We start from the raw sequence: 8,798 nt of genomic DNA, 5'->3' as shown, positions 1-8,798 counted from the left end.
TAACAGAATATGTAAAGCCATACCTTTTACCAAGTAGAATCTGTGTGGTCATATCTTTCATAGAAATTATAAATACTATGTTTCTCAAATATTACTATTTATCAAAATAAGTAGTTAGTACCATTCTTGTTTTCCACTTTATTTTGAGTTTACTGGTCCAAGAAATCTGTAGATTTCAAAATTTCTGACTTATCTTTCCTCAAGCCATTCCAGATTCCAACATTCCAGAAAGTTCTCAGCCTCCCTGCTGAAGTTTCTGCAAATAACAGACAACTATGCATTCCACACTGTCAGGAGCATGATTAATTATCTATTTGGATTAGCCAAGAGAATCTAGGTTTCTGCAATTCTGTGACATAGTTACTTACATTTTTAAAGCTTTAGTCATACTTTTGAGTTACAACATTTGCTTTTTCAAATGTGTGTCTTTCTTTGCTTTCTTGCAGAAAAAAAAGGAGCCAGTCAGTGAGCAACACCTTAGAATTTTCATTTCCGTACCAATATGTAGTCTTAGATTTTATTCGACTTCTAAAGTAAAAGCTTTGTGTGAGTCGATGTGTTTTCCACAGCTGAATAACCTTAATATGGAAATGTGCTCATGTTACACACCATAGACTTCAACAGAAAGTTTCAGAGAATTTGAGCTTTTTAATCAGATGATCTTGCTGTCTGTTCAGAGAACAAAATTCCATGGGGAACTTGCTATTCAGAGCAGGCTTTGTTCTATTATAATATTCGTTTTCTTTTATCTCTCTAATCAAGAAGACACTTTGCAAAAGCCATCTGTGTAAGGTGGATGGTATTACAAAAGAGCTGTTATGAAATTTTGAAAGATCAGATAGGGTAGGGGAGGCTGCGGGAGTCTAGTAGGTGGGGTTGAGGTCTCTGAGGGGTAATAGTAACTTCCACAACACTTTCACAAACATGCCAGCTCTTCAAGGTAAAAAATTCATTAGGACCATTCCCTTTTTAAAAAATTTAAATGTTTTTATTTTTAAAATTTTATTGGTGTACTCTACACACACATAATGGTTGCATTCATCATAGGGAATTTGTACCTGTACATGATATGTCTTGATTCTTCTTTTTTTTTTTTTCTTTTCCATTCCCTTCCCCTCCCTTCAGCCCCTCTTCCCTTCCTTATTTACAAAAGCTTTGTTTCTGGTTTTTCTTTCTATTCTCTTCTTTCTTGTCCCTTCTTTCCTTTGGTCCTTCACCCTCCCTAGTTCCCCTTCTCATTTGAACATTTTCTTTCCATTTCCTAATATCTATGATACATTTTGGTCGTTTTTCACTTTCAATTTCTCACACTAGAGAAACAATGAAGTGTTTACACATGTGAGTCTGATTTATTTCACTGAAGAGTATAGTTTCAAGGTGCATCCATTTAGCTACAAATGTCTCAAGCTTATCCTTCTTTAAGGCAGAGTAGTACTCCATCGTATAAAACTGCCACATCTTCTTTATCCATTTGTCAGTTGATGGGCATTTGGGTTGCTTCCAAGATTGAGCTATTACAAACTGTGCCACTATAAACACGGGTGTGCATACATTGCTGTGATATGATGCTTCCAGATCTTTCAGGAAGATACCAAGAAGGGGAATAGCTGGGTCAAATGGAACATCAAGTTTTGTTTATTTGTTTTGGTTTTGTTTTTTGAGACAGGGTCTCACTATGTAGCCAAGGCTGGCCTCAAACTCAGTGGACCTCCTGCCTCAGACTCCTGAGTGCTGGGTTTACAAGTGTGCACCACCATGTCCTCTAGTTTTAGTTTTGTGAGGAATCTCCACACTGACTTCCACAGTGGTTGCACCAGTCTACACTCCCTATAACAGTGCAGAAATGTTCCTTTTCTTCCACAGCACTGCCAGAATTTGCTATTGGTTGATATCTTGATAGGAGCCATTCTTTCTGGGGTGAGATGGTACCTCAGTGTTGCCTTAATTTGCATTTCTTGAATGACCAGTGATGTTGAACATTTTTTCATACATTTATTTGCCATTTCTACTTCTTTTTCTGAAAAGGGTCTATTTCAGATGCCCATTTTTTGGATTGGGTCTTTAAATTTGGGGAGGGTCTGATGTTTTTGAGTTCTTTATATATTCTAGATAGTAGTCCTTTGTCTGAGAAACAGCTGGCAAAATTTTTTTCGTACACTGTGTGCTGTCCCTTCACTCTGTTGGTGGTTTTTCTTGGTGTGCAGAAGCTTTTTAATAAGATGCAATCCCAGTTGTTGATTTTTATGATAGTTATTATGTGATTCAGATTTTGTTCACAAACTCTTTGCCTCTACCAATGTGTTCAAGCATTCTACTTATTCTGTTTTCCAGCAGATTTATGGTTTTTTTTTTTTTTTTTTTTTTTTTTTTTGGTTTTTCTCCAGTACCAGGAACCAAACTCACGACCTTGCGCTTGCCAGGCAGGCGCTTTGCCGCTGAGCTAAATCCCCAGCCCCTATGGTTTGGTTTTAATATTTAGATCTTTGATCCATTTCTATTTTAGTTTAGTGCATGGTGAAAGATGTGGGACTAGTTTTATCCTTTGGCATGTGGAAAACCAGTTTTTCCTGCACCAATTATTAAAGAAGCTATCTTTCTTCCACTAGAGATGTTTGTCCTCTTTGTTAAAGATAAGATGGCTGAGTGTTTGGAATTGTTTCTGTATCTTCTAATCTGTTCCATTGATCCTCAGGTCTGTTTTTTTTTTTTCAGTACCATGCTGTTTTTATCACAGTAGCTTTGTAGTATAATTTCAAGTCAGGGTTTGTGATGCCTCTGGCCTTGCCTTTGTTATCCAGAATTGCTTTTGCTATTCTATGTCATTTCTAGTTCCAAATGAATTTTAAATTGTTTTCTCTAATTCTGTGAGATATGCTATTGGTATTTTGATCAGGATTCCATTAAATCCATATAGCAATTTTCGAAGTATGGCTATTTTCACTATGTTTCTACCCAGGAACAAGGGATGTGTTTCCATTTTCGGCTGGGGGGAGGTTTAAGAAAAAAGTGATAAAGTGGAAACAAAGGTTTGTAAATAAGGAGAGGAAGAGTGGTTGAAGGGAAGGGAGGCAAATGGGAAAAAAGAGGAACTAAGATATATCATGCACAGGCACAAGTTCCCTATGATGACTGTGATCATTATGTATATCTAAATTGTACCAAGAAATTTAATTTTAAAAAAGAGCTTTCTGTTTTTTAAATAAAGCCTTGTGATGGAGTATGTTTCACCTGTTTAGTGAGAGGATGAAAGTTCTACATAGAAACATGATGTCAATGAAAGAGACCTATCATACGCAAATAGCAGGGCACTCGGAACAGACACTAAAAATAGCTCTCAAAGAACCTCTCAAAGAAGCCAACGCTTGTATCACAGTATGAGAAATTAAATGATGGGTAGCAGCATGGAATGAATAAAGCCAGCCAGTGGTATCTGGCCCCATTACCTTGGATCCACAGTGAGATTGGATCATCTCCCACCCCGAGGTTCCCCAAGACTTTGAACAGATTTTCAGTGACCCCTACCAAAAGACAGCCTCTCTGGACACATGCAGTTTTTATATACAGTCTATTGAAGCTCTGTGGAGTAGCTGAGTTATCAGTGAAGAATATAGTAAATGGCTCAAGTGCTACTGTATAACATTTTTCTCTAGGCTGACAGTGAGATACCATCTCACCCCAGAAAGAATGGCTCCTATCAAGATATCAACCAATAGCAAACTCCTAGAACTGGTTTCTGTTTCTGCAGCCAGGTGTTCCTTGAGAGTCACTGATCACACACAAAATCTACAAGTTCATGTAGGGCATATCCGGAATGTCTTCAAAAACAAAACAAAACAAAACAAAAGCTAAAGATGCTGTCTGTGTTGTGGAGATAAGAATGATTGATCTTTTCCCAAGAGACTTTTGGAGTTTTGTCTTTGGACAGTCCTCTCTGACAGATGGTGTGGAGCTTTTCAGGTTCACCAGGTATGGCAGGGATTTCTATGCCTCACATTTTGAAGGTAAAATGAAGAAGCTCCACAAAAAAATCTTCCAGGGACTACTCCAATTTTGGTAACTGTCATATTCCTGAAATCACTAGTGCTTTACTGTTATTATCCTGTAAGACTGCTTTACTGCTATTATCCTGTAAGACTTTAACCCATGAGATTTGACATATATTTGGACTACAGCCCTGCCAATGGCTCCCATGCCTAAGGCAACACTGCAACCACTTAGAAGAAGCTAAATAGTACCCTTTAAACCTTTTTCCTCTCTGTGTATGCAGTTTGCAGTGGGTGTGCTGTTAGCTTCAGTATTGGAGAGAGATACAAGTCCCTGGTAAGGGAAGCTGATGATGAATCCATTGACATACCAAGAGCAACTGACAAACATAGTCATGAGAATAATGAGAATTTGCTGGAACCTGTGGGAGCCTTTAAGGAATGGAAAGAGTAGATAATGAAATGCTTGCTGTTCTCCAAAACTAAGGACCTTCAAACAAGAGTAATTAAAATAAATACTTGCACATTTCAAAATGTAAAAAACTTAAAAATCAGACAGGAGCATCAATATGATCAAAATACATGTGCACATTAAATCCCTCCCCAACGTATGAAACTAGAGAGAGTAGGGAAAGCGGGGAGTGATGGGAGAAAAGATTAGAGTACGCTGTGTGCTTATACAAATCTACCAAAATGAAACCTGTTAACTTGTATGGAAAATGTGCACTAATAAAAAAGTGGGAAAAATCAGATGTACTTTGGAAAGTACTATCAGCTGGAGAGTGATTTCTGTGTAAACTGTGCTAAATTCCTTGAGGTTACCACAACTGTGACTATGTCTTATCAGTGCAATAATGTTTGTCGCCTAAGTAAAGTGATAGCTAATGTTCATTTCATGGGCTGTGGTCACTTATGTAACATATGATGACTAAAAAACTAATTACCACATGCACTTGTATCATTTAACCAGATTAATCTGATTTGGCAATGGAATTGTTCAGGCCTAGTTAGGTCTATCTAGGTAACGATTCTAAAGAAAGAGTAATTTAAATATGTTTAGAATCTGTAAGTTCAGAATAAAATCACAACTTTAGATTTTCACAAATACCTAACATTCACTTGTGTCTTTAAGGTAAAAACCTAGACTTGCTTTAAATCCCCATCTTATATTCCTGTAAATTCTTTTTAAACCCATTCTAGGCCTTTCATTCCATCAGCTATGACCAGACTGTGTTTGTGTCTGGGATGGGTGGGATATGTGCAGTATTTGACTGTGTTAAGAAAAATTACCTAACACTTGGAAACAAGCGCAAGGATGACTGCTTGTGCTTTCAAAGTCCTGACTGGAGCTTTATTTCAAGGCCTTCACTCACAGGGCCCACCCAAGGGTTGGTTGGGTCTCCAGAGGGATGAGCTGTTGCTTGACTAACGTTCAGACATGTTAACGTGGAGTATTTTGTTCAGTAGAGATGCACATGATGTTTGTGCAGTAGAAGTGATAACGTCACAGGTTATGGTTTTATTTTCCTATCTTGCCTCTGATTTATCAAATTTACTTCAGCTTGCTTTTTCTTTTTAAACACATAAATCTCTGTCTTTTGAATTCCCTTTTGTGCCAGATTTACCATCCTGCCGTTTCCCTCATTAATGCGCTGAGCCTGTGACGTATCTTCATTCTATATTTTCATTAGGGTTACACCTCTGAAAATTATACTTTGCTTCCATGCAGAAAGGAGATCTCATAACATGTATCAATGCCTCCTAAGGCGTCCACTCATTAGTTCGCTCAATCTCACTTCTCTGGGGATCACGTTTATAAAAGTTAGACAATGCGTTTCGATTTCCCTCTTTAAATTCTATTTCTTGATAGCCTTCTGACAGAGTCATCGAGCTTATTGTCCCAAGAAGAAAGGGACAGACAGGTGTTGCCTGGAACACAGAAGCCAGTCACCAGCTTTGAAACTCGAAGCTGATTTTCTTCCCCTCTTCCTAGTAAGGCAGTGTATGTAAAACGCAGGCTTTCGGAGCAAGCCCTATGTAAATAACAAAGCTTCCCTTGCAATACACAGGCCTGATGTGCAAGGTAAAAGGGTGGTTTCCTCGGGGCTACACATCCCGCTTCTGGTTGTAGGGAAAAGAAAGGAACAGTTGGGTCTGGGAGGCAGGTCATAAGACCCAATTAGCAGGATCTCCTTCCAGGCTGAAAGACTAGGGCAGGCAGAATGGTAGCTAGGTTGCTGCGAAAGCAGAGGTCAGGAAGCAAGGAGGTCTGGATCCAGTTTTTCTTTAGGAAGATTAACATCTGCTCTTTGCCAACAGGAGGCCGCTGAAGCTATGCCCCTCCCCGGCACACCAGGTAACTTCTGGGAAAAGAGCAGAGGAAGGGCTGGAACTCTTATTAGGTTGAGCACTTAACTAAGTTATTCAGGTAGAGATGATTTACGTAGTTATGGTTGATACACTGTGTCAACTTGGGGAGTCTAGAGGTTTGGCTAAGTGACTCAGCAGGAAGCCAGGGTGCTTATTTTGTATACATCCTGAGCCTGTGGAAGAGGAGGGCATGGAGATTATGTGAGAGCTACACGCCCCTTAGGTGGGGGTAGCCTGTTTACAAACTAAGGCAGGGAAAGAGGCTGCTTGCAGCTATTCCTCCCTTTTGCTCTGGCTGTTTGCTGTTTGGCTGCCATTCCCCCCTTGCTCTTGTTGCTTTGTTATCTTCTGCCTCGGAGCCAGCCAAGTATGGACTGAAACCTCCACAAACTGAAAGCTAAATAAACCTTTCCTTCCTTCATTTTGGGCGTTGGGTATTTTGTCTCAGCAACAAGAGAAAAGTAACCAAGACACCTACAAAGACATTTTACTTTATAGTAAATTCTATCTGTGGGATAGAATTGAGGTGAATCAACTGCACTCAATCTGGTCTTTTTCTTCTATCTAGGCAGTACAGGCTTGTAAGGTAAATCAGAATGGACAGATAGGAAGAAGAAAGTTACATTTTCATTGTGCAGCTGAGTAGGTCCTGAGAAAATGTAAAACTGCCACCTGTGTGTGCATTGTGCTCCCTGCTTTTTCCCACACACAATCAACAAATGCACTGCTATTTTTTTTTTTTTTTTTTATTTTTGAGACAGGGTCTCACTGTGCAGTTCAGGCTGGCCTTGAACTCACTTTGTAGCCCAGGCTGGTCTTGAACTCACAACAATCCTCCTGTCTCAGCCTCCCAAGTGCTGGGATTACAGGTGTGCGCCACCACGCCTGGCCTGCACTGCTATTTTTTGATTTCACAAAGAGCATGTCCTATTTTGCTTGTGGTTTCTGGTTTCCATCTGACACACCCATGGACTTATATTTCCTTCCTTCCTTCCTTCCTTCCTTCCTTCCTTCCTTCCTTCCTTCCTTCCTTCCTTCCCTCTCCTTCTCTCCTCCCATTCCCTCCCATCCCATCCTGTCCCCCACCCCCTTTCTCTGTTCCTGTAGTGGTGCTGGGGTTGAATCCAGGGACTGCTGAGCTACATCCCTAGCCCAGAGTCTGTAAGTTATCTAGGTTGGCCCTGAACTTGTGCTTTTTTTGTTTTTTTGTTTTTTTTTTTTGTCTTTTTGAGACAGATCACTTTGTAGCCCAGGCTGGACTTGAACTCGCAAGGATCCTCCTGCCTCAGCCTCCCAACTGCTGGGATTACAGGTGTGCGCCACCACACCCAGCAGCCCTGAATTTGTGATCCTCCTGCTTCAGCCTCCCAATTCACTGGGGTTACAGGCATGTGCCACTGTACTCAGAATCCATCTAACAAGACACAGTTGGCCACAGACTGGAGTTACTGATGCCAGGAACATGACAACTGTAGTTATGGGTTTGTTGATAGCTCCTTACAGTTCTTCCAATATCTGCTTACTGTAGTCTGAGCTGTGTTGTTTGGTGCCATTTACTAAATGTAACCTGTTTTACCTACTTCTTGGCCACCTTCTGGTTGGACAGGGCTATGTGACTAACTGGTGGCTATTGTGTCATGACTGTAATTTTCAGGCTGGTGCACTTTGTTATTGTGCAACTTACCAGAGCTCATTTTCCTTCTGGCATGGCATGTGGCAGTTTAACATGGTGGCTGATCCACAGACTGTTCCTGAGTCACTATAGTGGACAGAACTGCGAGATAACCCTATACTGGGTGTGTATTATGAGTGGGAAACACAGCTTAGTTGATTGGGTTTGTTTGCTACAACATAATCTTGTTTTTGGTGAAATAGGTATTTTAAAGAAAGGAAGTGACTAACCCAAGGTATTTCTTCCAAAGACACTGTCCTGGGCTGGGGATGTAGCTCAGTGGCACAGCACCTGCCTGATAAGCACAAGGTCCTGAGTTCGATTCCCCGGTACCAAAAAAATAAATAAATATAATAAAGACCATGCTTGGATGGTTCCTTCTTCATCTCTTTCCAAGAGAAAGATTAAAGAAAATTAGGAAAGTACAGGAAGCATGATGTAAAGAGACAATGAGAGCTATAGTTCTACTTGCTGGTATTACTAACATCATGATGTATATCCTTTTAAAAATACAGACAATTCATGCCTACTATAGAAATAGAAAACTTATAGAAAAATAAATGAATAACAACTACAAACAAACAAAAACCTCCGAATAGTTCTACCACTCAAAGATAACCTGCCACATTTCAGGAGAATATCCTTTCAAACATACATGTATGTACATTCATACCAAATGTATACAGATTTGTACCTTTTCTTTTAAGGGATTTTAAAAGTGGACCCACTTGCCTTTTTTCTAAAACATTGCTGGAGTTGGAACTCAGAGCTTG

The 8,798-nt window shown here is 39.9% G+C and overlaps 1 pseudogene; it reads left to right on the top strand.

Annotated features, from left to right (window-relative positions):
• Positions 1 to 3,264: 3,264 nt before the first annotated feature.
• On the top strand, positions 3,265 to 5,943 carry LOC102022837 (annotated as a pseudogene).
• The last annotated feature ends 2,855 nt before the right edge of the window (positions 5,944 to 8,798 follow it).

The sequence above is a fragment of the Chinchilla lanigera genome, unplaced genomic scaffold (genome assembly GCF_000276665.1).
Source record: "Chinchilla lanigera isolate Chin_1 unplaced genomic scaffold, ChiLan1.0 scaffold00108, whole genome shotgun sequence".
In the NCBI taxonomy this organism is placed as follows: domain Eukaryota; kingdom Metazoa; phylum Chordata; class Mammalia; order Rodentia; family Chinchillidae; genus Chinchilla; species Chinchilla lanigera.
Note: the sequence above shows the minus strand (reverse complement) of the source record. Positions and strands in the feature narration are given on the sequence as shown.